Here is an 8,311-nt window from a genome sequence, read left to right on the forward strand (position 1 = left end):
ATTAGCCAGGAACCTTCTTGATATTACCCAGGAACCTTTTTGATTGTCTACGGTGAGGCTGGCTGAACAAGATTTGTAAGTGAGCTATGAAATGGTTGAGTTTACAAAAAAAGCATTAAGCACTGAGGAGCTGGCTTAGCTGTTAAGAGCAGTCTTCCTGAGGACCATGGTTCAATTCCCAGCACCCATATGGCAGCACACAACTGTCTGTAGTTCCAGTTCCAGGGGATCTGACATCCTCACACAGACATACATACATATATGCATACAAAACACCAATGTATATAAAAGTAAATTTAAATTGGGCAGTGGTGGTACATCCCAGCACTTGGGAGGCAGAAGCGGGCAGATTTCTGAGTTTCAAGGCCAGCCTGGTCTACAGAGTGAGTTCCAGAACAGCCAGGGCTACACAGAGAAACCCTGTCTCAAAAACAAAACAAAACAAAACAAACAAACAAAAAAAAGTAATGAGGGTGATGTTGACATGGAGCAGTGGTAACATTGTACATTTTAAAGGGCATACAACTTTCACCCCCATGGGGGCCTTCTAGGATCTGGTATCTCTCTGCACCCAATGTCCAGAGACTAAAGTTCTGCCTTTCCCCACTTTTCCCATTTCCTAAACTCTCAGAGTGGTACTAATAGACTATACCCAAAAAATCAAAGGAGCTGAAACCCAGGCCCCAAACTAGACCTAAGAGTAAATAAAAACAGATATGCTGCCAGCTGTGGACTCAGACCTGGGGAGGTAGAGGCAGGAGTTCAAGGCCATCCTCCGGCAGTTCCAAGCCAGCCTAGGATATGTGAAACCCTGTTTCTAAACAAACAAACAAACAAACAAACAAAGTCATACAAACAGAAAGAGGAGAAAAAATGGGTAGAAGTAGAGGAAGACTGCTTCTCAGGTAAAGGCTTTTGCATCCAAACCTCATGATCTTCACCCCTATGGGTAGCCCTCCCTCCTGCATTAGGTTGAGAAGGATCCTCAGAGAGTGATGCTGACAGCTGTTCTCACTGGAGAGTTCAGTAGCCAACAGGATTACTATGTCAACTGCATTTTAAGCAGACTTTGTACTATCTCTAGTCTCTAGAATAGACCAGGCAGGTTTTCCTGAGGGAAACTTCCCTGTCCTGTTGGTCTACACACATATTTGGATTACCTTTGGTTTTGTTTTCTTTTTTATTCTTCTCGCTCCTGCCCCGTTCTATCCAGCCCCAAGATTTATTTTTTTATTATTATATGTAAGTACACCATAGCTGTCTTCAGACACCCCAGAAGAGAGCATCCGATTCCATTACAGATGTTTGTGAGCTACCGTGTGGTTGTTGGGAATTGAACTCAAGACCTCCAGAACAGCAGTCAGTGCTCTTAACTGATGAGCCATCTCTCCAACCCCTAACAGGGTTTTGCTGTGTAGCCCTAGCTGTCTCTGGGGACCAGGCTGGCCTCAAACTCCGAGATCTGCCTGCCTGTGTTTCCCATGTGCTTGTATTAAAGGCCAGGATTTACTCTTAAGAAAGGGGACAGTGGTATGGTTTGGTTTTGTTCTTTACCAGAAAGTCTACAGCTAAACAATAATCTTTAGATAGTCGTCTATAAATGACCTTTCAGGTAGTAGACTCTGTCTCATCTTGACCCAGGGTCTGAATTGCGGCAAAGATCCCCATCTTCTGACCAGTGGTCAACATCTGCAGTTGCACACCTGATTCTCCAAGCTGCTGATTTTTTTTTTTTTTTTTTTTTTTTTTTTTTTTTTTTTTTTTTTTTTTTTTTGGTATTTTTGAGACAGGGTTTCTCTGTGTAGCTCTGGCTGTCCTGGAACTCACTCTGTAGACCAGGCTGGCCTTGAACTCAGAAATCCACCTGTCTCTGCCTCCCAAGTGCTGGGATTAAAGGCGTGCACCACCACTGCCCGGCTCAAGCAAGGGCCTTAATGAAACATGCAGAGGAGAAAGGCTGAGGGAAGACCCACACAGGTGGGTCTGTCTGTCACAGCAGTTTCCTCTTACTTCTTCCTTCTCAGTTTCACTCTATCCTGGAACACTCTGTATAGCTGAGGCTGTCATCACATTCACAGTGATGCCCCTGCCTCAGCTTTCCAAGTGCTGGGATTCTAGCTGTTAATCAAAGTGCTCACACCAAAGCTCTTTTCCTGCTGTAACTGATCAAACAAACAAGCAAACAAACAAAAAAAGGGAGAAAGAGAGGGGAGAAGTGAAGGAGGGAGGGAAAAGAAAGAGAAAAGTGGACCAGTTGTTTTCAAAAATACTTCCCCTAAATATCTGGGACCAGAGCTGCAAAAGTAGAGAAACAATAAGTTTCTTATTGTTAATTCAAGTTAGTTCAGGTTGCCTGTTCCAGTAAGGCTCAACCTGGGGAACTTCATTATCAGACCAGTTGAAACTGGTCTGTTGGGAAAATCTGGCTGTTATCTCCTCTCTCTCTCCAGGTTTCTAGGAAGATCAGATTGCAACTTTAGCTTGGCAACAGGCAAAAGTGTATGGCTCCACTTTTATTTTAAGTCTGGGCTATTGAGGTGCTGGACAAAGAAATGGCTTACTATAATGTTTACCTAATAACGCACCAGGTATGGTGGCACAAGCCTGTGACCCCCAACACTTAGGATGAAGGCAAGAAGATCATAATGAACACATAATGGTCATTCCCAGTTACATGGTGAGTTTGCAGCCTGGGCTAGAGGAAACCCTGACTTAAAAAAGAGAGAGGGACTGGAAAGATGACTCAGCTGTTCAAAGAGCTTCCTGCTCTTTCAGAAGACCAGAGGTTAGCACCCATGTTGGTTGGCTCACAATTGCCTATAATTAACTCCAGCTCTAGGGAGATCCAATACCTCTGGCCCACATACACACACCCACACATAGACATATATATACACACATAACTAAAAACAATGAAAATAAATCATTTGTGTGTGTGTGTGTGTGTGTGTGTGTGTGTGTGTGTGTGTGCTGGAAGAGCGACTGAAGAAGACACAATGACATCTAGCCTTTACATACATACACACACATACATACACACACATGCACAATTAAAATATATATCTTAAGGCAGGCTGTAGTGGCAAATGCCTTAAATCCCCCAGCACTGGGGAGACAGATAGATCTCAGTGTTTGGTATTGGACCCTGGGGCAAGAGGCTGAGGTGTATGTTTTACATATCAAAGCAGGCCTGGCTTCCAGGTTCTCCCAGAATCCCTCAGTTCCTTACCTGGCATAATCTATCCTCAGCCCTGAAAGTTCCAGCCCAGGGGGCTGACCTTCCCCCAGAGTCTCTTCCATATATGATCTAGACATTTTGGTCTCCCTGCCTTTCTCTGTCTCTTTGTCTCTCTGACTCTGTCTGTCTCTCTGTCTCTGTCTCTCCCCTGCTAGTCCTTTCTTCCCTCCTCTGACTCGCTTCCCCATGACTTCTCTGCACTCCTTCCTTTGGGCCAGTGAACTTGCCCAAGAGCAGCTTCCCAATAAACTTTCATTTAATATAATCTAATCTGGCTTGAATTGACTCACTTCACTGGTAGAAAAGTAACTTAACACTCTGTGAGTTCAAAGCCAGCTTGGTCTACATAGTGAGTTCCAGGACAGCTAGGACTTTGAGACCCTGTCACAAAAAATAGTAAAATAAATAAATAAAACATGTGCAAAGAGGGTATAGAGGCACATACATGTTCCCAGCCCTGAGGAGGTAGAGTCAGGAAGATCAAAAGCTCAAAGTCTACTTAGGAATTCAAAGCAAGCTTGAGAATTCAACTTTCTTTTCCTCTCTTGAATTAAAGAGAAGAAAAAAATAAAAACATCAAAAAATGTGAAAATTAATTAAGATAAGAAAGGTATATCATTGCAAACTTGACAACTGATAAATTTTTTAAAAATAATTATTTATTTTATGTCTATGAGTACACTATTGCTCTCTTCAGACACACCAGAGGAGGGCATTGGATCCCATTACAGATGGTTGTGAGCCACCATGTGGTTGCTGGGAATTGAACTCAGGACCTCTGGAAGAGCAAGCAGTGCCCTTAACCGCTGAGCCATCTCTCCAGCCCTTGATAACGTTTTTAATGGTTTTACTGAGATACAATCCATGTGCTGAGTTTGCCCTCCTGTAGTATATAAATCACTGTTAGTAGAATCAACACCACTACTAAGTTCCAGAATGTTCTATCACTTCCCACCTAAATAAGCCCCACAGTCTTTAGTCACTGTTCCCCCTAGCTCCTGGTACCTCGGATCTACCATCTGCTTCTACAGGTCTGCTTCTTTTGACTGTTCATATTAATAAATCATAATATATGGCTATTTATGCATTTTGTTTAACTCAGCGTGACCATTTCCAGGCTCCCCTAAGCTGCAGAGAATGTCAGTGCTTCACACCTTTTTGTGGCTGAGTAACATTCCATCTAATGGACACACCAATTCATGTAGGATTGGTTCTCTTTTACAGCCATGATGGCTAATGTTACTGTGAGTACTTGTGCACAAATTTGAGGTAGACACAGTTTTGTGTTCTTGAGTATACATTGGAATGAAATTTCTGGCTCATATAGTAATTCTATGCTTACAGTTTTGAGAGGCAGCCCGACTGTTTTACAAACAGAGCTCTATTTGACAGTTCCACGGGCCAGACACAAGGGTGTGGGGTTGGCACAGGTGTGGCACAGGGAAACTAGGGCCAACCTGAGTAAGGTGGGAAGACCCTGTCTCAAGATAAATCAGATAAAAAGGTCTAGGGGCACAGCTCATGGTAAGGAGAATGCTTGTGCCACATATTGCAGCTTCTGGGTTTTGACCCCGTAAGTAAAAATGCAAGAGGCCCGACCTAATTGAAAGGTTTGGGATTGTGACTACTGGGAGAGGTTTTATGAGATAAAGTCTCATGCAGACTGGGCTAGCCTCAGACTCTCTCTATAGCTTAGGATGACCCTGAATTTCTGAAACTCCAGCCTCTTTCTGTTCCCCTAGTGCTAGGATTTTGAGCTTGTTTCACCAAGCTGTTTTAGTTACTGTCTTTCCTTTCTCTGTTTTGATTGTTATTCACATCTATTAATTACATGATAATGGGCTACGTTGTAACATTTTCATTCACAGAGATAATATGTTTTTGTCATATTCATTTCTCATCGCCCTCTTATTCCCTGATTAAGGATGCTAGGTTTTTTGTTTTGTTTTGTTTACAAGCTCCTGGATGAGGGATTATTTATAATTATTTATAACCATCATGTGGTTGCTGGGATTTGAACTCAGAACCTTCGGAAGAGCAGTCAGTGATCTTAACAGCTGAGCCATCTCTTCAGCCCCAGCGTCTCCCCCCAGCCTTTTTTTTTTTTTTTTTTTTTTTTTTTTTTGAGACAGGGTTTTTCTGTATAGCCCTGGAACTTACTCTGTAGACCAGGCTGGCCTCAAACTCAAAAATTCGCCTGCTTCGGCCTCCCAAGTGCTAGGACTACCTGGCTAGCATCTCCCCTTTTAAGAGTTTGTCTAGCTGCTCAGTCACGAGGCCAAGAGATCACTCCTTGGGCAGGTAAATTAGTTCATCAAAAGCTATGCTAAGCCGGGTTGTGGTGGCACAGGCCTTTAATCCCAGCACTTGGGAGGCAGAGGCAGGCGGATTTCTGAGTTTGAGGCCAGCCTGGTCTACACAGAGTGAGTTCCAGGACAGCCAGGGCTACACAGAGAAACCCTGTCTCAAAAAAACAGAACAAAAAACAAACAAACAAAAAAAAAAAGCTATGCTAAAGAGACATGAGGAATAGTTATTGCTTTAATTGTTTTGTTTTGTTTTGGTTTTGGTTTTTTTGTTTTGTTTTTTATGAGACAGGGCTTCTCTGTGTACCCCTGGCTGTCCTAGGACTCAGTCTTCTGGGAAAAGTATTTCCAAGAATTCCTGCCCCTTGCTCAGTCCCCATAGAGCCAACCGGAGCTTCTAGATCTGCCTGCTAGGCTCTAAAACATCTAACCGATTCTCTTCTTTTCTTCTTTTGTTCTTCTCTTTCAGGTGCTGACCACAGCCTCTGGTGCTTTTGCTGATACATGAGGCTTCTCAGTTCATACACACACACACACACACACACACACACACACACACGCACACACACACACACACACACACACACCTGAGTACTGGGAATTCAAACTTGGATCCTCTAAGAAGAGCAGCCAGTGCTCCTAAAGCCCCGTTTTGTGTCTTACCTCCACTTAACTCAAAGGACATGGCTTTCCCCCATACTTTTCTTCATTCTTCTCCATTCAGCTGCCAAGATTTACAACTTGACTGCCCTGGGATTTTTTTATTAAACTCTAATAAAGTTGGCCTCAAGCTGCCATTTGAGTCTGTTCCTAAATTACTTTATTAGTGAGACTAAGTTCCCCCAGAAGGAAACCCGATTTCCCCAGTAACGTGCAGCAACAGAAGCAGTGACTAACACTCCCACCTCCGGGTGATGACATTACAGACATGCACCACCACCACTGTTAGCCGCGTGTGGTTTGCAGATCTAACCCAAGGCTTTGCGCATGCTTGGCAGGCACTATAGCAACAGGGCTACATTCAGCCCTCCATTTATTTGCTTGTTTGTTTTTGCAGTCCAGGACCCAGGGTCTCATGACAGGCAAGTGCTTTACCACTAAGCTACAAGTTACAACCTCAGCTTGAGTGCTCTGTCTCTCTCTCTCTCCCTCCCTCCCCTCCCCCACCTCCCAATCCTCACCCCCCAGCCCCCTTTCTGCTCACCCCGCCCCCAAGACAGGGTTTCTCTGTGTAGCCTTGGCTGTCCCAGAACTCACTCTGTAGACCAGCCTTGTCTCATTAAACTCATTTAGATGTGACTTCCTCTGCCTCCTAAGAGCTGGAACTAAAGGCATACAACACCAGGCCAGGCTCCTCTGCAATTTTTAACTTTTATTTCAAAACAAAGTCTCAAAAATAAAATAAAATAAAAAGTTTATTGTCGGGGCTGGAGGGATGGCTCAGTGGTTAAGAGCACTGACTGTTCTTCCAGAGGTCCTGAGTTCAAATCCGAACAACCACATGGTGGCTCACAACCATCCATAATGAGATCTGACGCCCTCTTCTGGTGCGTCTGAAGACAGCTACACTGTACTTATGTATAATAATAAATAAATCTTTTAAAAAAAAGTTTATTGTCAGCCTTGGAATTGTTTACTCTGTCTCAGCCTCCCTGACTGCTAGAGTACAGTCCCGTCTGTGTGCCTGCTGTGCTAGACTCTTACAAACTAACCTCCACTTTAGGCAAAGGTGGAAGGAAATCTTGAATGTTGTTAGCAGCAGTGTATGAAGATAGGACAGTTGTTTTCTTTCTTTCTTCCTTTCTCTCTCTCTCTCTCTCTCTCTCTCTCTTTCTTTCTTTAAGGTTTTAAGTCAGGCGGAGGCTGGCAGATTTCTGAGTTCAAGGCCAGCCTGGTCTACAGAGTGAGTTCTAGGACAGTCAGGGCTATTCAGAGAAACCCTGTCTCGAACCCCTCCCACCCAAAAAAAGAGAGATTTTAAATTGTGAGTGTGTGTACATGTATATCTGGGTCTGTGTGAGGCTATGTGTAAATGTGAATGTAAGAGTCAGACCCTCCTGGAATTACAAGCGGTTGTGAACTACAGTGTGAGTGCTGAGAACTCCACCCAGGTCCTTTGGGAGATTAATTTTTTTCTTTGCTTTTTTTAAAAGATTGATTGATTGATTGATTGATTGATTTTACTTAAGTACGCTGTTGCTATCTTCAGACACACCAGAAGAGGGTGTCAGATCTAATTACAGATAGTTGTGAGCCACCGCATGGTTGCTGGGATTTGAATTCAGGACCTTCTGAAGAGCAGTCAGTGCTCTTATCTGCTGAGCCATCTCTCCAAGCCCCTAAAACAACTTTTTTTGTTTTGCTTTGTTCGCTTTTTTGTTTTTTGAGACAGGTTTTCTCTGTGTAGCCCTGGCTGTCCTGGAACTCACTCTGTAGACCAGGCTGGCCTCGAACTCAGAAATCCACCTCCCTCTGCTTCCCAAGTGCTGGGATTAAAGGCATGTGCCATCACCACCCCGCCTAAAACAACTTTTAAAACAAACTTTTGTTCACATGGGAGGATATCCTTAAGGGATAAGTATTATTAAAAAACTATCCAATGTCATATTGAAAAGAAATGTCTGGGACCGTCAAGATGGTGAAAGGTCCTGCTGCCAAGCCTGACAGCCTGAGTTCGATCCCCAGGATCTACATGGTAAAGAGACGAGACGGAACCGACTCCCATAAATTGTTTTCAGACCTCCTCATAGGCAGTATGGCACACACC

This window comes from Mastomys coucha, unplaced genomic scaffold (assembly GCF_008632895.1).
Source record: "Mastomys coucha isolate ucsf_1 unplaced genomic scaffold, UCSF_Mcou_1 pScaffold18, whole genome shotgun sequence".
Classification (NCBI taxonomy): domain Eukaryota; kingdom Metazoa; phylum Chordata; class Mammalia; order Rodentia; family Muridae; genus Mastomys; species Mastomys coucha.